This window comes from Stegostoma tigrinum, chromosome 11, assembly GCF_030684315.1.
Source record: "Stegostoma tigrinum isolate sSteTig4 chromosome 11, sSteTig4.hap1, whole genome shotgun sequence".
Taxonomy (NCBI): domain Eukaryota; kingdom Metazoa; phylum Chordata; class Chondrichthyes; order Orectolobiformes; family Stegostomatidae; genus Stegostoma; species Stegostoma tigrinum.
In genome coordinates, this window is record NC_081364.1 from 50,537,545 (window position 1) to 50,560,830 (window position 23,286).

At 39.8% G+C, this 23,286-nt stretch overlaps 1 protein-coding gene across 8 annotated transcripts in view; it reads left to right on the forward strand.

The window, feature by feature from the left end:
- fhit (fragile histidine triad diadenosine triphosphatase) overlaps positions 1–23,286 on the forward strand; it is a 985,246-nt gene that overhangs the window by 240,757 nt on the left and 721,203 nt on the right. The window lies entirely within an intron of this gene.

Sequence of the window (23,286 nt, forward strand, 5' to 3'; positions counted from 1 at the left end):
TGGAAACTCTGTCCAAAAAAAAAATCTCCTATTTTCAAACCTATATTCGAGTCCAGTGACCCATCATCAGAAGAGTTACTGGACTAGAAATGTTAACTCATTCATTTTTCTCCCACAAAATGCTGGGTTCCTCCAATTTGATGTCAAGATCCCTTATGCCTGATTTTTATTTTTCTAATCAACCTGTTCAGAGATGTTATTACTTGCCTCTGATGCATGTGGGAATTGAACGCAGGTCTCTTGGCTCATAGACAGGAGTACTACCATTATGCCCTATGAACAACCTTCATCACATTACCTCTTTGCCATTGACGCTGAATAGCTGTGGCTATAGTAATTGACCTCAAGTCCGTGCACATATCTGGCAGACCCTGACTCTCCAAGGCAGACTCCAAACCATGGGGACAGCAAGCTGCATGTGTGTTGGTACCAGCACTGTTTTGATCATGTTGGTGGACTTCTCAATCCCTTGATCTGACTTACAGAATGCCTGTGGTAAGCCTGCCTTGTGTTCCTGTCTGTGCATTTTGACAAAATCATTAATGACCAAGAACAGGATTAGTGTTCTGCCTATGGCTGAGCAGGTGCTTACGCTGTGGCAATTCTCTGAGTGTCAGAGACTTGGAATATTTATTCCTTGATAAGCTGTGCAGATATGCCTGTGGTGTATTCCCCAGATTGCGCTCTCCTGAAACTAACGTAGAAAGCGATCCCACTAAGGTGAAAATCTCTGAGCTGGTGGACGGTGCAGGTGAAAGCCTTGTTGTTGTATCTTCTGAAGTATTGGGCCTTCCTTCTTGGTGATGGAGGTGGAGTAGAGAATCTACACTTCTGGCCTCTATGCATTTGCTCACTGGATAGGCCAAATGTCTGCATAAGGGAAGAGCAGTGCATCACAGAAGAGTGTAGCTGATTGGATTAGTTGGCCATTCAAGATTCTCTATCCCCTCATAAGGAGTCACTTCCTTCTCTGGTCAAATCCAGAGTTTTCTCCTCACGGGAAATGAGGAGCTTGATGTCTGCCACCGTTCCACTAGTCTTGGACCTCCCAACTGATTCTCAGCCAGCTTTTTTCTTACATGAGACAAAGGGAAGTATCAAACATGATGAAAGTGTCTAGGTGAGCAGTTAGTGGTGCTGCGTGAGCAGGAGAGGTGATCAGGTGTCCCAGTGAGTGAATAGGAAACACAGGTACACAGAAAAGATTAATAGTGTGGGATGATGAGATGGGTGAGAGCAGTTGAACAGACATGATACATGTGATAGTGAGAGCTATGTTCCAGTTTTCTGTTAACGGTGGGATATGTTTGCAAGACACTGCTGAACTTCCAGATAGTGTGCCTCTTCTGAATTTGACATATTGGCCAAGGAACCAACTAATTCCTTAACAATTAGACTATATTTGTTTTTCTTCAGTTTATTTTGAAAGGTGCACAACTGTTCTTAGCAGGTAACTGTCCTACAAATCAGTGCTATTTCTATGACCCTTTCTGTCAGTTTTATTCGGCCAAGGATTGAACTGAGTCATCATGTTACTATTGTGAAGGATGATTAAATGCAATATATTCTAATCTAATTCTGCATTGAGTGTTTAACCTTTAATAACAATGTAAGCATGATGCATTTTAAACAGAAAGATAATGAGGCGTGTCTATTGTGCAGATAAAATAAATGGAGTGTAGAGTAGGATGCAGAATTGCCTTCTTTGGACCGTGAAACCAAACACAACTCTCTTTATTAGTGAATAAAACTGATGTATATGAGTATATTTAGATGCTTTCAGCATTTTACAAAATACTTGTCCACAAGTTTTTGTGCAGTTTGAGATGCTGAAGTGAGGTCTAGGGCGACTGTTTTGTGACTGAGATTCTTTCAAAATCTTCAATAAAACATAGGTGCTCCTGGAGAGTGTTGACTTTGCTGAACTAACTACTATCGCAGGGCAACTGCCTCATTTTCTGAAAGTTATTGACCTATCACAAAAATGCATTAAAAGACCAGCACATTATAACATCAACTATATAATATTTTATGTTTAGTTGCTGTTTGGTACAGATTAGCACTGCCCTTTGGAATATCCTGCTGATTTTCCAAATTGTACAAAATCTACAATTTGAAAGCATTTTTAGAAACTTTATATTTCTCAGGAATCTCAAAAACTCAGCAATGCAGTTTTGCTCTTTTACATTGACATCATATTGTTTAACTGTTGTGACATATAATTATTCACCTTAAAAACAGTACCATTCTTTGACATCAATGATTGGGCAACATGTTGGACGATTAGAAACATGCCACCAATACTGTTTTAGAAGGCAGTCATGCTGTCAGACCATGCTCCACGATATTTTTGAAGATATGTCTCAAATGAACATTGAAAAATACTATTATCTGTGTCAAAAGTATTGAAAAAATGCACAAGAAGTTGCTTTCAAGCTCAATCTTTGGTGGTGGGTATAGAGTGGAGGAATGTGCAAAGAGGAAGAAGAATTCAAAGACTGCATTGGGAACAATCAAACGTTGATATATGCTTTAGTGGAGCTCCCCGGGAATTTTTTTTTTATATTTATCACGAGGGTATCTCTGGCTGGGCCAGCATTTATTGCCTGTCCCTCGTTGCCCTTGAGTAGGTGGTGGTGAGCTGCATTCTTCAACTGCTACAATCCATCTGCTATAGATAGATCCACAATACTGTTTGGGAAAGAAATCTAGGGGTCTGCCTATTGCACATGGACTGTGGTTCATGGGTTCCTAATGTTTCAAATGACTACTTCCCTGAGCTTAGAAACAGCAAATTTGCAGGTGAAATAAAGCCTAACGGGTCAGAATTGTGCAGATCGAGCCATCTCCTAACTCCCCAAAGCCTGTTCACCATCTACAAGGCACAAGTCAGGAATGCAATGGAATTTTTCCCACTTGTCTAGATAAGTGCAGCTCCAAGGATGGCATGGTTGCTCAGTGGCTAGCACTGTTGCCTGACAATGGCAGAGACTTGGTTCAATTCCATCTCTGGGCGACTGTCTCTCTGAAGTTTCCATGTTCTCCCTGTGTTTGCGTGGATTTCCTCCGGGTGCTCTGGTTTCCTCCCACATTCCAGAAATGTGCAGATTAGGTGGATTAGCCATAGTAAATGCAGGATTACAGGGATAGGGTGGGGGCCTGTTTCTGGTTGGGATGCTGTTCGGAGGATCTTGATGGACCGTATGGCCTCTTTCTGCTTTGGGGGAATTTTATGACTCCTATGACTATGACTCCAACCACACTCGAGTAGCTAGACACCTTGCAGAACATTGAGCTGAATGTTTTGTCCTGAAATGTCTTTGGAAGGGGCCATGAGACATCTCAGCTGCAAGATTTGGTAATGGTTGCAGGGTCAACTCTTCCCATGTCCTGTCAATTAACAAAGTAAACGAATCAATAAGAAAAAAGATTTTGGGTTATTATTTCTAACACTCTAGTCAGGTTGAGTATTTTTCCTACCTTTGGTTGCCATAACACTAAACTTGCTGAACTCTCTTTTTCCCTGGCAAGTTGCCTTGACTTATGTATGTTTGAAATAATCAATTACCTCACTGGGGGAGATGATGATCCGGTGGTTATGGCAGTTTAATAATCCAAATGTCTGCATTAATTCACTGGGGGTGTGAGTTCCTGTCCATGACAATTGGTAAAATTTAAATTTTATGAATTAAAAACATTCATAATTTATAGGTCATCTCAGTAATGATGATAATGATACTGGCGCAAAACTCCACCTAGCTCACAATGCTGTACAGGAAAAGGAATCTGCTGTCATTGACTCAATCTAAACTTTGTATGTTTCCAGACCCACAGTATTCTAGTTGACTGTTAACTGACTACTCAGTTCAAGGGGAGTGCTGGATGGGCAACAAATGCAGGTCATGTCAGCAATGTCAGCAATGTTCATGTCACATGTAAGGAATAAAGGAGGAACAGGGCACAACTACAAGTAAAAAGGAAATTTATTACAGTTGCCAGGAAACATTTTGATTCACAGAAATAAAAGAAAATATCTGTACTGAACTTCTGGATTAAATTTTGGAGGCATAAATTCTGCAGTTGTTTTAAAGGCTGTTGCATGCTGTATCTTCTATGGATGAATGAATTGCATGGGCTAAACAGCTTGTTCCACCAATGCCTACCTTAGTATCTTGTCTTTGTGATGGCATATGTATCAGCCTTGAATGCAGTTGAGTGGAAGCTCCAGAAACTTCATTCCATCTGCGGTTCATGTTTTAATGTAGGAAGGTATGAGTGCGTACACTTTTGGTAAGAAGAAACATAAGGCAACTATTATTTAATTGAAAAGGGTGTCCAAAAAGCGCAACGCAGATAGATGTGTGTCTTCTTGTGCAAGCAACGGAAAAGGTTAACGTGCAGATGCAGTGAGAAATAAGAAGGCAAATGGAATTTTGGCCCTGATTGCTAGTGAGCCAAAGTTCAGAAATAGGGAAGTCGTGCTACAACCGTACAAGGTCCTGGTGAAGCTGCACCTGGAATAAAGCATACTGTTTTAGTCCCTATATTTAAGAAAGGATTTGCTGACATTGACAGCAGATTAAAACAGCTTCATCAGGCTGATCCCTTGAATGAAGGTGTTGACTTGAGTGGCGAAATAGGTTAGATGTTTATTCAAATAAAAACTGAAAGAACTGCGCTTGCCAGAAATCAAAAACAAAAACAGAAATTGTTGGAAAAGCTCTGAATGTCTGGCAGCATCTGTGGAGAGAAACGAGAGATAACACAGTTATGAGGAAGGACCATCGGACCTGAAACGTTAACTCTGATTTCTGCCCACCGATGCTGCCAGACCTGCTGAGCTTTTCCAGCAATTTCTGTCTTTGTTAGGTCTTTACTCGTTATAGCTTAGAAGACTGATGGATCATCTTATTGAAATGTACGGGATTCTGAGGGGACTTGACAGGATAGACATTGAGAAAATGTTCATACACTCAGGGAATTTTGAACTGGAGGCATAAATTTAAAACTGAGATGTGAAAGAACTTTTTTTCTCTCAGATGATAGTGAACATCTGAATTTCTGTATGTTACAGAGTTGTGGAGACTACAAAAAGAGAAGTTGTTGGAAAAGCTCAGCAGGTTTGACAGCAACTGTGACGAGAAATCAAGGTTAACTTTTTGGGTCCAGTGACTGTCCAAAACATTAACTCTGATTTCTCTTCATAGGTGCTGCCAGACCTGCTGAGCTTTTCCAGCAACTTCTCTTTCTGCTTCTGATTTATAAAATCCACAGTTCTTTTGGTTTTTAGTTGTGGAGACTAGATGACTAAACATCTTAGAAGAGGGGAAGTAAGTAGACTTTTTTTTCCATAAAATTCCTACAGTGTGGAAACAGGCCCTTTGGCTCAACAAGTCCACACCGAACCTCAGAGCACCCACCTAGACCCATCCCCCTATAACCCACCTACTCTACACATCTCTATGGGCAATTTAACATGGCCAATCCACCTAGCCTGCACATCTTTGAACTGTGAGAGGAAACCGGAGCACCCGGAGGAAACCCACGTAGACACGGGGAGAATGTGCAAACTCCTCACAGACAGATGTCTGAGGATGGAATTGAACCCGGGTGCCTGGCGCTGTGAGGCAGCAGTGCCAACTACTGTGCCACCGTGCCACCCCAAGGAGATAAGGGAGATGAGGACATGGCCTCAAGGAAGAGTTGAAGCCTAGGGCAGATCAGCAATGATGTCATTGAGTCATAGAGATGTACAGCTTGGAAACAGACCTTTCAGTCCATGCTGACCATATAACCAAAATTAATCTAGTCTCACTTCCCAGCATTTGGCCCAGATCCCTCTAAACCCAACTAAATGCCTTTTAAATGTTGTGATTGTACCAGCTTCCACCACTTCTTCTCACAGCTCATTCCATACACGCACCACCATCTGTGTGAAAAATTTTCCCCTTAGGTCCCTTTTAAATCTTTTCCCTCTTACCTTAAACCTATGCCCTCTAGTTTTGGGCTCCCCTACCTTGGGGAAAAATACCTTGGTTCTTCACCCTATTAATGCCCCTCATGATTTTATAAATTTCTATAAGGTCATCCTTCAGCCTCTGATGCTGCAGGAAAAATAGCCCTGACCTTTTTTAAATTCATTAACAGGATGAAGGCAGCATTTATTGCCCACCCCTAAGACCACAGTTCAGGGTCAACCACATTGTGTGGGTCTGAGGTGAATATGTAAGCCAGCCCAGTAAGGATGTGTGTTTCCTTCCCTAAAGGACATTAGTGAATCAAATGGTGTTTTCCCGACAACGACAATGGATTCATTGTCATCATTAGATTCTTAATTCCAGATTTTTTTAAAAATTGAATTCAAACTCCACCATCTGCTGGGGAAGGACTTTTAAACCTGGGTCTCCAGGACGTTATCTGGGTCTCTGGATTAACAGTCCAGGCATTGCCTCCCCCGATTTAGCCTGTCCCTATAGCTCAAACTCCCCAACCCCGGCAACATCCTTGTAAGTCTTTTCTGAATCCTTTCAAGTTTCACTGCATCCTTCCTAAGGCAGGGAGACCAGAAGTGCACACGGTATTTCAAAAGTGGCATAACCAAAGTTATGACCTCCCAACTCCAGTACTCAATGCACTGACCAATAAAGCAAGCATAGCAAATGCCTTCTTCACTATCCTATCTAGCTGGGCTTCACTTTCAAGGAACTATGAACCTGCATTCCAAGGTCTCTTTGTTCAGCAACACCCCCTGTATTGTTAACACCCTTATCATTAAGTGTATAAATCCTGCCCTGATTTGCTTTTCCGAAATGCAGCAGCTCCCACTTATACAAATAAACTCCATCTGCCACTTGTCGGGGCAGACTTGAGAGGATAAAAACCCTATTGCAGTTCTGGTCTCTTATTTTCTTGTACTAAGAGTGAGAAGTCCATTATTTGCTCGAAGGTTTTGTTTTTGTTTTTCTTTTTTTTTTGAGTTCCCTTCCTGCCAAAAGGTGAGAATGTTCCATTAAGTGTACATCTTTCCCTTCTAATTGTTGGAGTTTCAATAGGATGCTTAGGGTTCAGTAAATTTCCTTGGCCAAGAAATCATCACTCTTTTGCAGATATAGTTTAAGCCCACAGAAGAGTGCTTTTGTCAGCAAGGAAAAACCTGCTGCTATTGTCATCCTCCATCACCAGCCTGTGACACTGGTCCAATATATCTACGTAGTACAGAAAGAGCTCTTGAAATTTGCCTATTTGACTTTCTGTGCCGTAGTAGTATTTAAAACAAGAATTTAAAATGCAAAACTGATGTGTGTATCTCAAAAAAGATTTCCATACTAAATTAGCATATCTTGCCTTTAAGTAAGCTGTTCAAATGTCCAAAAACTAAAACATGTGCATGGTCATAAAAATAGTTTGCACATATAACCACTGTTTAAGTGTCTGGGGTGATATTTACATAAATCCATCTTAGAACATAGAACATAGAACATTACAGCACAGTACAGGCCCTTCGGCCCTCGATGTTGCGCCGACCTGTCATACCGATCTGAAGCCCATCTAACCTACACTATTCCACGTACATCCATATGCTTGTCCAATGACGACTTAAATGTACTTAAAGTTGGCGAATCTACTACCATTGTAGGGAAAGCGTTCCATTCCCTTACTACTCTCTGAGTAAAGAAACTACCTCTGACATCTGTCCTCTATCTTTCACCCCTCAATTTAAAGCTATGCCCCCTGGTGCTCGCCGTCACCATTCCAGGAAAAAGGCTTTCCCTATCCACCCTATCTAACCCTCTGATTATTTTATATGTCTCAATTAAGTCACCTCTCAACCTTCTTCTCTCTAACGAAAACACCCTCAAGTCCTTCAGCCTTTCCTCGTAAGGCCTTCCCTCCATACCAGGCAACATCCTAGTAAACCTCCTCTGCACTCTTTCCAAAGCTTCCACCTCCTTCTTCTCATTCGGTGACCACAACTGTACGCAATACTCCAAGTGCGGACGCACCAGAGTTTTGTACAGCTTCACCATAACCTCTTGGTTCCGGAACTCGATCCCTCTATTAATAAAAGCTAAAACACTGTATGCCTTAACAGCCCTGTCAACCTGGGTGGCAACTTTCAAGGATCTGTATCTTGATTGCACAAATACCTGTTGTTAGCTCTGCTGCTCTTGTAAAATAAAGAAAAGCCTGTTTCTTGAATTCAGCATTAAGATTAATCAGGCATTGTAAACTTTGGCTGAACTCTAGCAGTGAAACAATAAGTGACTCCTTTTAATTCTCTCAGATATTTGTATTTAAATGTTTTTAACAGCAGTTGTTAAAAGGGCTGGAATGGTGGCACAGTCATTAGCATGGCTCCCTCACCGCAATAGGCACCCAGGGTCGATTCCACCCTCGGGTGACTGTCTGTGTGGATTTTGCACATTCTCCCCACGTCTGTGTGGGGTTTCCTCTTGGTGCTCTGATTTCCTCCCACAGTCCAAAGATGTGCAGGTTCGCTGGATTGACCAGACTAAATTGCCCACAGTGTCTGGGAACATAGATTTGCCATGGTAAATGCAGGGTTACAGGGATGGGGTGGTTCAGGATAGGATGCTGTTCAGATGGTTGGTATGGACTCAGTGGACCAAATGGCCTGCTTTCACACTGTAGGTCTTCAATGATTTAGATCTTCAATTGGGCAAATGAAATGTCTGTTACTTTTAGGCTCAGTTATAATACAGACATAAGAACAAAAGGCTTTAATTTGAAATGCATTCAAAGATAGTAGATATCTTTGATATTGGAGATAGTATTTATGCTATCATAGTGCCATATGGCCAATGAAAGTATCTAAAAATAGCAAGTGTAAAATGCAGTTTCAGGTTGTGCGTTATATGCTGGATGGTAAACTGAAAGTGCATTTGTTTAGGGGCTCTGCAGTGTAATAATTAAAGCCATATTACATTGACTGTAGTGTAAATTCATGATTGATTATGGATAATATTGAATCATTATGAAAAGGTATTGATCAAAGCTAGATCCACTCCTCCTGGATCAAAGTGGAAGAATCAACATAGCAAGGTTACGGTCACCCGCTGTAATGTTTACTGCTATAGGAAGGATATTATTAAATTGGAATGGGTTCAGAAAAGATTTATCAGGATGTTTTCGGAACTGAAGGGATTGACTTGTAAGGATGGGATGGATAGGCAGGGACTTTTTCACTCGAGCATAGAAGGCTGAGGGTGACCTTTTAGAGGTTTATAAAATCATGAGGGACGTATATAAAGTGAATTGCAAAGGACTTTTCACTAGTGTGGCTGAATTCAAAACTAGAGGGCACATTTTCAAGGTGGAAGGAGAAAGATTTAAAAGGGACCTGAGGGGCCACGTTTTCACACAGAAGCTGGCTTGTACGTGGAATGAACTACCAGAGGAAGTGTTAGAGACTTGTACAGTTACAACATTTAAAAGGCAACAAGGTGGATACGTGAATAAGAAGGGCTTAGAAGGATATGGGCGAGATGCAGACAAGTGCGACTAGTTTAGTTTGGGAAGCTTGGTCAGCATTGACAAGTTAGACTGAAGGGTTTATTTCCATGCTGTACGACTCTATAACTATGACTGACTGACAATTTTAGTTTCGTTCTTCTATTGTTGAAGGAACTTTGAGCTGCGCTATAACAATAAAGGCCCTATTTAAATGCAAATTACATTTCTGAAAATGTAATCCTATTTTAGAAGTCTGCTTATAAAGTAGAGGAAGTTGGCAACTGATGTTATAATGAATATTAAACAACAGTACAAGGTTTTCTGATCCCTCAACAGGAAGAGTCAGCCAAATATCTAAAATTTAAAGCAAACTGCTAGGATTGAAAATCATGATAAATGTGCAAATACTAAAAATATTCAATAGTTACTTCCATGACAAATTCATTAAAGAGATCAATGGTGTTATGCCATCTACGAGAAGGTAGTCAATTATACTCACAGACATTGACGTTATTCAAATTGAAGTTCTAGATGAAGTCTCGGTGTATTAGCCATGGGCAATGCAGGTTTACAGGGATAAAGTAGGGGGTTTGGGTCTGGATGGGATGCTGTTCAAAGGGTTGGTGCGCCTTGATGGGCTGAATGGGCTGAATAGCCTGTTTCCACGATATAGGAATGCTATCTCTATGAAGTTAAAGGGTTCAAAACAAAACAAACCTCCAGAAACTAATGATACTAATCCTGGAAAATTAATATAAACGTGGTACTATATTTTAAGTCATTCTCAAAAAGTAATTAATGACTCAGATATTTCACTGAGTTTGAAATATACTAATGTAGAGCTGTTTGGAAAACAGCAGATTCATCAGTCTTATTTTGTTAACATGTAAAATAATGGAATCAATTATCAGAAGAATTTTGAAGGCTTATTTCTAAAATAATGTGGTATGAATATTTATATTGCATGATCAACCTTTATTGATTGAGTTTTCTGATGATGTGGGATCTCAAATGGATTGTGCTAAATTTATAGAGCATAACATGTCTGAACTTCTGGCTCTTAGACAAAGTTTCTGACTTTGTCTCAGATTAAATCAAGGTGAAGATGGGTAAGGATAAAAAATTTTAAGGTAACAGGCTGATGACAGAGTTGGATAAGAGTTGATACAATCTCTATTGTTATTAATTCACATGAATATCTTGGATGCAGCCACTGGTTACATTTGTATTCATGAGTGGAAGGAAAGTTATAGGTAACCAATAGCACACATAATCAGTGAGGTGCAATCTCAAATGGGACAAATAGCAACAGATGAAATTTGTTACAACTGCATAGTTCCAAGACACTGATTTACACTATACAGAAAAAATGAGTGACATGTAAAAAGCCCTCATTTGTATGGCACCTCTCATGACCTGATGAGTTCCCACAGCATTTTTTGCAGTGAAACATTTTACAGTAAATGAAATGTTTTCTTAAAGTCTAGTCACTGCTTTTTTAAAATGTGTAAATACTATTTACCTACACCTCATGAAGTTGAATGAAATACGGAGACATTAGCAGACTTTGCAATTAATGCATGCAATCAGTGAGCATCTTTGCTTTGCACATTGTTATCGCTCATGCCTCTCTGTTAGGGTAATAGAAGATTCTCATTATCACTGATCATAATTCTTTAATTTTTTTGAACCAAATAGATTCTCATTGATCCCTGTACTAAAACAATCCATTCCTATAGTATAAACATTGCTGTGGTTGAAGTGTAACCCTTCTCCTTTTCTTTCTACGCTAACTTTGCTGAATATCTTGCTGCTCATGATGTTAAGCTCTGAATCCTTCCCTTCTTTGTGCTCACTCTCTTTTATTTTCACTCCATTATAGGTCCGTGTAGTGATTTGTGCCCACAGTTCATTTATTTTATTCACCATGTGGCATGTATTTACACATGTGCTCCAAACCCATGTAAGAATACCTTGTATTTATCCTGTGCACTGTGTTTCTCTTCTCAAATATTTGTTCTTAGTACCAAAACTACTTGTAAATTAGTTTAAACTCTGCCCCATATTGTCTACCTAAAGCCCTAAAATAAACTTAATTACAGTATTCACTTTTTGTTAAGGTGAGGTTTTCTGGTTGAGTGTAGCCATGACTGTTTCACTTAAAATCACTGTTTACAAGCTGCCTTTTGACAGTTGTTAGTTTATGTGCCACATTATAAAACAATCATTTTAACTTTATGAATATAGTGGAGGTAGACAGCCTCTCTTTGGGCTTTGTCAAAAAGGAAAGTAAACTAATATGTTTGTTCTCACTTGACCAGAATAATATCTATAAATTGATCTCAGAAACATTGTAACATGAGAGGTAGATGGCAGGTGAGGGCTGGATTGCATCATTTCCCAGCAGACAGCTTTCATTTTCACTATATGAGTATTTTTCAGATCTTAATTTGTCAGAGCGATTGGCCGTCACCTTGAATATCTAGAGCTTTCAAAATAGTGGCAGGAGTGCTGTGTCACATAAAACCAACAGTACTAGAATCTTTGTGGTTATGGAATATAGCCAACCCAATCAATACCCATATGTCAAATAACCTAATACTTTTAACAGTTTGTAAAGACTTTTTCTTATTTTAGTAAAGAATTGTACTGATATTGTACAAACACAAGGGAAAACTTTCAGCAAAAGCTCCTATAGATTATGGGAAGGGAAGCTATAGTAACTTCTCATGACCCATAGAGAGCATTCTTTTCAATTAAGTGCCCTTGCATTTTTATTTTTTTGGTAGTTACAAAAGCAATGTTTTTAATACTTGCATTTATTCCAAGAGTATATTCACTGTGCACCTTTTCTGATGTTACAGCTCTCGATTGATTGATTTATTCTTGTGGGCAAGGCTCTATTGAATCAATAACTGGTTAGGTGAAGAAGCTGGTTTAATTGGTACACTTTGATAGAATCGACATTATAACCTATTGGAACACTTTTTAAGATCATGGTGACTATGTTATAGCAATTCATTTTGTTGCCTAGTAATCAAACAGGTATTATAGAATATTACAGCTTACTCTTCTTGTCATTTGTATCATTATTGAGGTGCAATTTGATTGTGTTGCATCTAGTCCCTGGGAGAAGTTTCCCATTTGTTATGGTTCAAAACAGGATATCTTAAAAGGTTAAGCTCCTGAGTGAGAGATCATAGGAACTGCAGATGCTGGAGAATCCGAAATAACAAGGCGTAGCGCTAGATGAACACAGCAGGCCAAGTCGCATCTTAGGAACACAAAAGCTGACAATTTGGGCCTATACCCTTCATGAAGGGTCTAGGCCCGAATCATCAGTTTTTGTGCTCCTAAGATGCTGCTCAGCCTGCTGTGTTCATCCAGCTCCACACTTTGTTATCTAAGCTCCTGAGTGAGGTGAGTCAATGGGCACCTCTTGATTATTCACATGCCCACCCAGGTTGGTTGCAACAAGGCTAACTTTAGAAAGATCCCTTCCCTTGTAGATGCCTTTCTCCGAGACAAAATTATTGTTCTTAAAAAGAGTCAATTTAAGCAGGCTTTCTTGAATGAACAAAAAATGTGTTTAATTACTTAAACACAAGAAATGAAAATGCAATACACAAGACACATCTTAAAATTAAGAGGCAAATCCAGAAAGGTGAATGTTTGAAATAAAATATCAATCAGTCTTTGAGTTATTAATAAAGAGCAGTCATGTTGAGCTGTTGCATGTGACTGATAATGTTGCCATTGTGAGTTAAATTGCCGGTTTTGTGATTCTTTGCTTTGTAGGTTGATTTTAAAACTCTTTCGTCATGATTTTATTTAAAGGCTATTATCATAGCTGCGACTAGCTTTCCCTCTAATTTTCTTTCTGGTTGTGCAGGATTCTAAGGTCCATGCACAGCAGTGAGCTCCCGAACTAGAAGTCAATGCCGTAATCAGTGTGCTGACATCAGGAAAAAAAATTAAGTTGCTGGAAAAACTCAGCAGGACTGGCAGCATCTGTAGGAAGAAGCAGAGTTAATGTTTCTGGTCCTCAGAACTGATGGTGGCTGGAAAACTTCAGTTTATATACAGAAAATAGGGGGGTGAGTGGGGTACGGGGTAAACGATAGGTTAGAGCCTTAAGAGAGAGAAAGACAATTGGTCATTCAAAGGAGTTGATAACAATCAGGTTGGGAGGGTGAATAGTTGTTAATGGGAATTATTAGTGACTAACAACAAGTAGAGTTATCAACTCCTTTGTCTGTCCAACTGCCTTTGTCTCTCTTATGGCTCTATCCTTTCGTTTACTTCTTACCCCATCCACCTCCCTTTTTTTTAAACCTATAAATTTAGGTTTTCCCAGCCACCATCAGTTCTGAGGAAGTGTCACCAAACCCGAAATGTTAACTCTGTTTTTCCTTCACGGATGTTGCCAGATCTGCTGAGCTTTTCCAGCAGCTTTGTTTTTGTTCCTGATTTCCAGCATCTGCGGTTCTTCTGGTTTTTATTTAGTGTGCTGACATCGATAGCCATGTGTGGAACCTTCGATTGGCTTAGAAGGAGTGCTGGGCATTCTCGTCTATTCATTAGGACCTCATGCCACTAACAAACTGAGGCAGAATTGAACATCACTTGCAACTTCTGTTGCAGAATATTCTTGAAAGGGTGAAGATGCAAAGATATCTTTCATCTGGACTGTTGCCGTTCTTTTCAATTATTTCTCAGAAATTACAATTCCAGACCCTCGCTCCAGGCAAATTAATTTTTTTTTACAACTGCTGTGAACATCTGCTGGTGTGCAAAAGAAACTTTGTAAGTAAAGTTCAATTAAGCCCATAGATGATTTGTAGCCATGATGATTGTTATGGCTTGGTTTACGTTGAAAGAAATAGTCAGACAAATGTAATATCTTAGAAAGTACTTCATCGTTTTTATGTGTATTGTGCTATCAATGTAGGTGCAGTTTTACTCATTGCTTCACTTTAGGCGAGGAGTTAGATCCATACTTTTTTTTTCAAAAATTCTATTTATTTTCTAAAAGGAATCTCATTATACCTTTCCCATCCTCATGTTAACAACTCTTGTTATGTCTGTTTAGCCCTCTGATACATCATGTTTTTTGATCAAGTTCAAAACAGCAACAGTGATCACCTGATGTCTCCTTAAGTCAAGAGCAATAATAGTGGTAATAATAACATGCAGCAGCTCCCTCACAATTACAGGAATGACAGGATAAATGCTAGATTCGGGTATATGCTAAAAGTGCAGGTCCTTTCATGGGCTCAATATTCTTAGTTAATTTGGGCACTCACTCAAAATGGCTGGATGTTCGTAGAGATCGTTCATCAAGGATGATGGAAAACTGCATGCATCTCTTGAGATGCATGGACTCCTGGAAGTGCTGGTCACAGATAACGGGCTATCGTTTACCAGCACGGAATTTGAGTATTTCCTAAAGTTAAACGGCATTTGTACGGACAGCGCCATATTATCCATCATCCAATGGCCTGGCAGAAAGAGCAGTCTAAACTTTGAAGACAGGCTTAAAGAAACAGCCTACAGCTTCACGAGATACCAAACTGTTCTTTGATTATAGGACCACCCAGCATGCAACTACAGGGATAGGTCCAGTAGAATTGCGAATGGGGAGAAGACTCTGCACCAGGTTAAATCTGATCTCCCTTGGATCTGCGGGTGTGTGGATGAAACACCATCAGGAATGTCAATGTGTCCGGACACACGATTTGCAAAGCAAAAGAACAATTTTCCTTCAGGTGATGAAGTTTGGTGTAGGTACTACCAGCATGGCCCTGGATGAGTAAGAGGCATGGTCAACGTGAGGTCCGACCCAGTGAGGTATCAAGTTTGGGTAGGTGTGATGGTCCCCGGCAAACACATGCACCATATAAAAGCTGGAAGCTCACAAATGTGCGGGTGAAAAATGTGCCCATCTCGACAGCCTATCAGATTGTTCTGGAACTTGTGGGTTTTCCCTCTCCATCAAGTGTAGAAGATACCTTGGAATCTAAGATGGTCACAGTGAATGTCACCATCTTGACACCTTTGCCACCTGAAGAAGTGAATAAATTTCTTCTGAGGTGCTCTTGGCGCAAGAGCCAATAATTGTTTGTCACGTGCCACCTGTATCAGAGGTAGAATTGGAGAAACCTCACTCGGTGCTTGATAGCCCCAGGAGGAGCTACAAAAGAAAAGAACTGGCCTATGTCCTCGGACTGAGAGGAGCAGGGATGAAGTGATTGTAACGAGGTCAGCCTGATGGCCCTCATAGAATATGACCTCCTTGATTGAGACTGTTAATTTGATCCAATCAGGGAGTCCTCTCTGACAGATATAAACAAGAGGTTCTGCTCACTGTGAGAGCTGGATCATTGTGAAGGACTTTCTAGCAGTAAATTTAGTGTGAATTGGTGACAGGATACCAACCTCTCTGGGGTCTTTTTACACGCGATTTTGAAAATCTTCTTTCAGAGCCTCCTCTCAGTCGTCTTCTCTCTCTAAGGAGAACAGCCCCAACTTCTTGAATCTATCATCTTAACAGAAGTTTCTCATTCCTGGAGCCACTCTTATCAATTGTTTCTGCACTTTTTCTAATGCATTCACATCTTTCCTATAATGTGATGCCCACAACTGTATACAGTAGTCCAGCTGAGCTCTAATGCAAGATCACCCCTTTGCTATTGTACTCTGTTCCTGATGATTAAGCCAAGGACGCTATATGCTTTAGATTTTTCTTAAATTTTCATTCACAGGATGAGGGTGTCACTGGCCAGGCAGCATTTATTGCCCATCCTTAATTGCCCAGAGGACAGTTAAGAGCCAACGACATTGCTACATGTAGGCCAGACCAGGTAAGCATGGCAGTTTCCTTCCCTAAAGAACTCTAGTGAGCGAGATGGGTTTTTCCAACAATCGACATTGGATTAATGGACAAAATTAGACCCTTAACTCCCGATTTTTTTTTTTATATTGAATTCAAATTCCACCTCCTGCCATGTTGGGTTTGAACCCATGTGCCCAGAACATTAACTGGTTCTCTGGATTAACATTCCAGGAATAATACCACAAGGCCATTGCCTCCCCCTTCTTTCCAATTGCACTTCCACCTCTATGTACTATATACTCAGGTCCCTCTGCTCCTGTTCCCATTTATGGTTGTACTCCCTGTTTTGTATTGCCCTTCAGTGTTCTTCCAACCAAAGTGCATCACCTCACACTTCTTTACCTTAACTGACACCAATCCACCCATTCTACCAATTTGCCACTGATTTATTTTGTTGTGCATGACCTTACATTTGATAATGTGAAAATTCCTTCCCTTATATTGTCTTGTTTAGGAATGTTGTGTTCAGTTTCAACTGTGTACCATAAATGCTCAAGTTTGCTCATGTAAAACAGATTGTAATTTGTACCTGAGTCACTCAAGTGGTCTTTATTTGAAAAATAGGGTAACCCATTTCAACTGTTCCCGGAGGTTTGAAGTAGTAGATTCATTAAAAACTACAGATGTCTAGTTGTTTACAGAGAAGTATCTCCAAACTGAATTAATGGTTAAGGTGCATTCAGATATAAATGAGGAACCTGAACTCATTTGTAATTCATTTTTGACCATCTGTTCTTTTGTATAATACATATAAATGGAAACTGTATTCCCCTTTTGTTTTCCTTCATGAAAAATGTATGTCATTATACCACTATGAGCTGACGAGAGGAATGAGGAGAATGCAATTAAAAATGACAGTTAAATGGTGTCACACGTCTAAGAAAAAAGGTGTTTGTCATAGACCCAGAATGGGGTGGATAAATGGCTTAATTTTACCAAATACTGGCTAAGTGTTAAGTTCAGGCGCTTTAATGGAGGGTTTCCCTCCCTGAACCACAGCAAGTTAACTCATTCAAATTTTCATTCCTTTAGTTTGCGCAATGCTTCAACAGTGCTGCTCTTGTACAATCTTATGCTCACAGCTGCCAGGACATTGATCTCCAGTTGCTGGTAACATTTTAAAAGCCCAGCTATGTATCAGGTCAAACAACGCCAGCAGAGTAGATCTTTATTGTAAACATAATGGGAGGGAAATGAGAGAGAAAAGTTTCTGAAGATACATAGATGGCACAAGTGACACTTCATTGTACGTTGAATAACACATTTGTCAATATATTGGCACTTTAAATAAACATCTGTCTGAGCTACAAAAACAAAGTTGCTGGAAAAGCTCAGCAGATCTGGCAGCATTTGTGAAGGAGGAAATAGAGTTCATGTTTCGGGTTCGGTGACCCTTCCTCAGCACGCTTTTCCAGCAACTTTGTTTTTGTTCCTGATTTACAGCACCCACAGTTCTTTTGGTTTTTATCTGTCTGAGCTATCCTCCTTTCATGACATGTCATCGTTACAATTCTATCTGAAGGAGTGCTACTCCTTCCCTAATCAGTGTCATTGTTGAATGTGGGAACGGCATAGGGTGTATAGTCCTCAAACTGCCGTCGAAGTTAACTTTTATTCAAAAAGCAGGAAAAATGAAGAAAGGACAAACAAAAAATATCTGCACTTGCTTTCAGACTAAACTGGGGTTGTTAACCTTTCAAGCCATGACAAATTTACAGTTAATAAATGATGATTTCACCCAACTCAAGTCTTTTGCAAGCAGGAGTCAATTGAATCCTGTCTGGCTCTATGATCCAATGTTGTGCTGCACTTTCTTGTGAAGTTGATGTTCCTCCTGCTCAATGTTCTTGTATTTATCCTCATGAAGACTGCTGCTCTCAGCTCTTCAGCATTCATTCATCACGTTCTTTCTTTGTCTGCTGTATTTATGCAAAGCACAGCATGCAAGAGTTACATGGCTCACTCTATTGGACTATACCCGAAACCTCTTGCTTCCAAAAATAATGGCCCAAGCATCAGAACCTCATTCTTAGGAGGTTTATCATCTGCTCCATGACAGTTCTGGTGAAGAATAGGAGAGCAATGCAGCAGGCATATTGCGCAGAAATGGTAGATTCCCACAGTCCTCAGTAGGATAGGTGAGAACTTGGACAAGAAGGGGTTAGCTGTCTGCATATGGACCTTTAAACCTTATTCTGATGTAAGCAGGATAAGCAATGTTGCACAGAACGGTAGGGAACTATAAGTGCAGGAGAATTACTGAAATTCTGGCCCCTGTGACAACCATGCCTATCACTCAAGAAAGGCAACTTTCTATATTTAGCATTTGTTAAACACTTACATTTCAAATTGAGAGGAAAACAACTTCAAACCCTTATACAGCTTATGATCTAAGGTGTGTGATTTGTCGCTTATGGGTTTTCTGTGTATCTGAAGGGTTTAATGATTAAGTAACAACTTTGTAGCCATGGTGATTTCTCTTAAAAGAACACGACAGAGGTTGGAACCAGAAGTAATCGGTTTTTATTTTCTTTGAGAGAGTTTAAACAACTAAATTTACACAGAGGTACATTAGAATTTCTGATGGAAGATTCTTGACTTGGTTTATTTTAAGCTAAGACAGAAACTTTGAAGGAAAGCTTAGAGAGAAATCTTTCAGAGATAACAGGAACTGTTGATGCTGGAGAATCTGAGATAACGAGGTCTGGAGCTGGATGAACAAATCTTTCAGTTTTGTTTTCAATCTGGTGGTGTTACACAAATTTAGTTGAATATGTAAAGCAGTTGTTCCAGAGAAAGCAGGAGGATAGTTTAGATTTGTTCAAAAAGTATAAGATTATCTCACAGTAAAGAACTTCATAATAGTTTCAGACCAAAAATGTTTGGGTGAAAACCTGAGGTGGTTATTTGAAGCTGAGAAATTTTAAACATGAGTCAATGAAAGTTCCAGGAAGAGGCTATTAGATTCTCTAGTTGAAGTTACCATTAAATTAAGCTGATAGTGGTGATAGAGAGGGAACTTCTTTCTGGTGTGAGTCCTGCAAAGCTCTATTCTATTTTAATTTTTTTTTTGTAAATTAAATTTCTGTTTTATTGTTAAACCCAAATCGACTTATGTTTCAGTGAGAGGCAGCCTTGTTAAAAAGAAAAACACAATACAATCAATTAAACCAGATTTCAGTCTGGGGTTTGATTTCTCCAGTGATAATATCAACTGGAATACTAAGTGTTGCAGGCCTTTGGCAGAGTTTTTAATGCAGGTCCTTTCATGGCCTCAATGTTCTTTGTCATTGTAGAGGCCTACTCAAAGTGATTGAATTTGCATAGAGGTTATTTGTCAAACGCAGAGACGATGACCAAAAACTGTGCAACTTTTGCAACATATAAACTCCTGGAAATGTTGGTCAAAGATTAATTTTGATAACAACACAGACAACATTGTTTGCTAGCAGGGAATTTGAGTATTTCCAACAGTTGAGTAGGATTCGACATATAAGGAGAGCTCTATACCATCTATCATCCAATCGTCTAGCAGAAAGAGCAGTGCAAACTTTGAAAGCAGGCTTGAACAAACAGCCTTCAACTTTACAGGATGTCAAGCTGCCTCAGTTCCTATTTGATTGTGGGACCACCCCTCGTGCAACTACATGGATAGATCCAATAGAGTTGCTAATGGTTCGAAGTCCAGTGCACTGAGTTAAGTCTGATCTTCCCAGATTTGGTGAGGCGGGGAGGATGAAATGGCATCCAGAAAGCTAGTGCCCGATGTCATATTCTGCCAAGCGAGAGAGTGTGCCACAGGGGAAAATGTTCTCCACAGAAATTGCCCTCCTTGGGTAAGAGGCTTGGTTGACACAAGGAGACAACCGGTGATAAACAAGGTTTGGGTAAAAGTGACGGTCCTGAAGAAACAGATGGATCATACAAAAGCCCCAAACACGCCAATGATGCAGGAACAAATCTTTGGAACAGTTGGAAAAGTATAGAAACTCATAGGTTCTCCCTTTTTGTCAATCATTGAAAATACCTCAGAATCTGAGTTGGAAATAGTGGACCTCGCTGCATTGAGGCCTTTACCACCAGAAGAAGAGTGTGACTTTGTCTCAAGATTCTCCCAGTGTAGGGGGTGAGCTCATGTGTATTACATGCTGCCTGTAACTAGCAGAGAGTTGGAAGAACCTGACCCAGTGCTAAAACACTGTGGGATGCAATACAGGATAAAGAACCAGCCTATGTCCTTGGCTTCAGAGGGAGAGGGATGTATTGACAAAAATGAGGTCAGCCAGGTGGACCTCATAGAAGTTGTCTGTTTGAGGCTGTTAATCTGGTCCAATTGGGGAGTCCTGGCTGACAGATTAAAAAGTGGAGCGTCAGACATTCTGACACTCTGGATGTTGACTCTAAGGAAGCTAGACCAGTGTCAAGGACTTTCCACCTGTAAATAAAGGGTGACTTGCAAACTGGATACCAGGTTTTGTGGAGTTATTTCAGATGTTACAGCTCCAACAGCAGTCAAGAAGTTTTATTCCATCTGGGATAATGCGATGCACTAGAGTGGCTCCACATCTACAAGCATCCTGTCCCTCCAACACAGACACACAGTAGCAGCAGTATTTACTATCTGCAATATGCATCACAAAAATTTCCCAAAAATCCTTAGGCAGCACCTTCCAAAGCCATGAACACTTCCATCTAGAAGGACAAAGGCAGGTGATTCATGGGACCATAACCACATGCAATTACCCCTCCAAGTCAGTCAGGCTTCACTGTCACTGGGTCAAAATCCTGGAATTCCCTCCCTAAGGGAATTGTTGGTCATCGTGTAGCATCGTATAGCCTGCAGCAGTTCAAGAAAGCAGCTCACAACCATCTTCTCAAGGCAACTAGGGACAGACAATAATTCCTGGCCAGCCAGCAATGTCCTTGTTTCCAAGAGTGAATAAAAAAAAGTCAACAGATTCCTCAGTTGTGAGACTGGGAATTCTCAGGAGCCTGAGACTGAAGAAGGCTCAGCTGGGTCCTTTTGATTAATGGGATCATATGCTTTTTCAGAAGTGTTTGAATACATATGGTGGTAGGGCTTGGTGGCATGGTGTGAATGCTGATCCATAATCCCACCAGCGCTCTTTAAAAGGATCCATTGTTTTGAGGTTAGTTGCTGACTGATTTCTCTGCCTGAGTTTCATGATGTCCAGAATGGGTTAAGTTTGGTGAAGTAGATGGGTTGCTCCTGCATAAGAAGTTCTAAAGAGTTCTGATTACCTTCCTCCTTGGATTGCAGTTGGAGGAAGAGAAAGAGCAGCGATATGAAAGAAGAGGACAAGCATTCACAGATGGAAGATAGGTCTCAGCAGCTGTCCTTAGATATTTGAAATCTCAACAGTTTTCTTGCCTATATCTCAGATAGAGGCAGTGTGTATATTGAGCTGTGTTTAAAACTATATTTCCCAGGAACTGTTAGTAACCTGGATTTAATTTTGCCTGAAAATTGCACCAGAAGACTTGTGAATGCTCCATGTTGAATATATTTAAGGCTGAAATGGACTTTTGGTTTGAATAGAGGAGGAGACTATTGTCCCATATGATCCACTCCTGCCTCTGTTTGTTCTGTTCTTGTGAGCTATTGAATGCATTTTGCTCATGATTTTATGAATGAGGAAGCAGTTGAAAGAGCAATCACTGTTTCAAGATCATGTGCAGATCTTGGCTACCTGATTCTAATGTCTGTCTAGTTCTGTTTTAATCCTTTCAGAAAAGAAATAATTGATTGAAATTCATCAGAGGTTTCCTCATACATATCAGATGTCAATATTTAGCATTAAGGGAAATGCGGTTTTTGTGTGAAGTACCCTTTTCATTAATAGCAATCCTGCCCATTTCTCCTGTTCCACTAGTCTGCCCTTAGATATGCTGTGTTGAAATCCTGCAAATTTCTGGGTGATAAAACACCTGTGAATTGTCTTGCAAACGAATGTCAAATTACAAAGCACTGTGCAGGAGATTGATAACGATTAACAGATTCTTGAGCATTGCATTTGTTTATAAATGGAAATGTATTTTATTTTATTTCAAATCACTTTTTTTGTCAAATTATTAAATATTATTAGCTCAATTGTAAAATACCTCCTTGGATTCAATTTGTACAAGAAACTGCATATTTTAAAAATGGCTCAGAAACAGTGTTTTTTGAATGGAAAACTGATAAAAAAAATTTGTTGTTACTTGAATGTATTTTTGCAGCGAGGATTTATTTCCAAAACAATGTGAGTGTCACGTTATTAGCATTATTTCGCTGTAATATACCAAGTGAATTACTTTATGTACATTTTTCAGATTCTTAAGTTTTTAAGGTAATATTCAAATAAGTATGTTAGACAATCTGGTGCACCAAGGGGCAATATACTTTATTTTAATCACAGTAACAGAACATTCTAGATTCACTTGTTCCAGTGAGAGTCTTCAATTGATTATTCCTCTACCTTCTCAGAGAAAGGGATTTATTGATTGTTTTTGTCAACAATTAGTTGAAATATGAACCTGTAGCAAACAGAGCAAATTTTCTCACAATGACAAAACAGTAAATTAAGATGTTTTTGTTCCAAGTATTTACCTGAATATTTTCATACAAATTATTGCAGCATGTTATTATTGCACCATCAATAAAAAAACGTAGCAAAGCAAACTTTAAAGTAGTAGTTTTTTTTTGTTGCTCTTCTCTGATTATCTTTGATATGGTAGTGAGCTGTTGGCTTGGAAATGATACAATCTGTCTTGAGTAAGTACATTGACAGTGTTCCAAGATCCTGACCTAGCAGTGAAGGAATGTCAAGACTGTTCCAATTCAGCATGGTGTGGGACTTGGAAGAGAGCTTTCAGGTGGTGGTGTCCCATGCATATGCTGCATTTGGCTTTCTCAC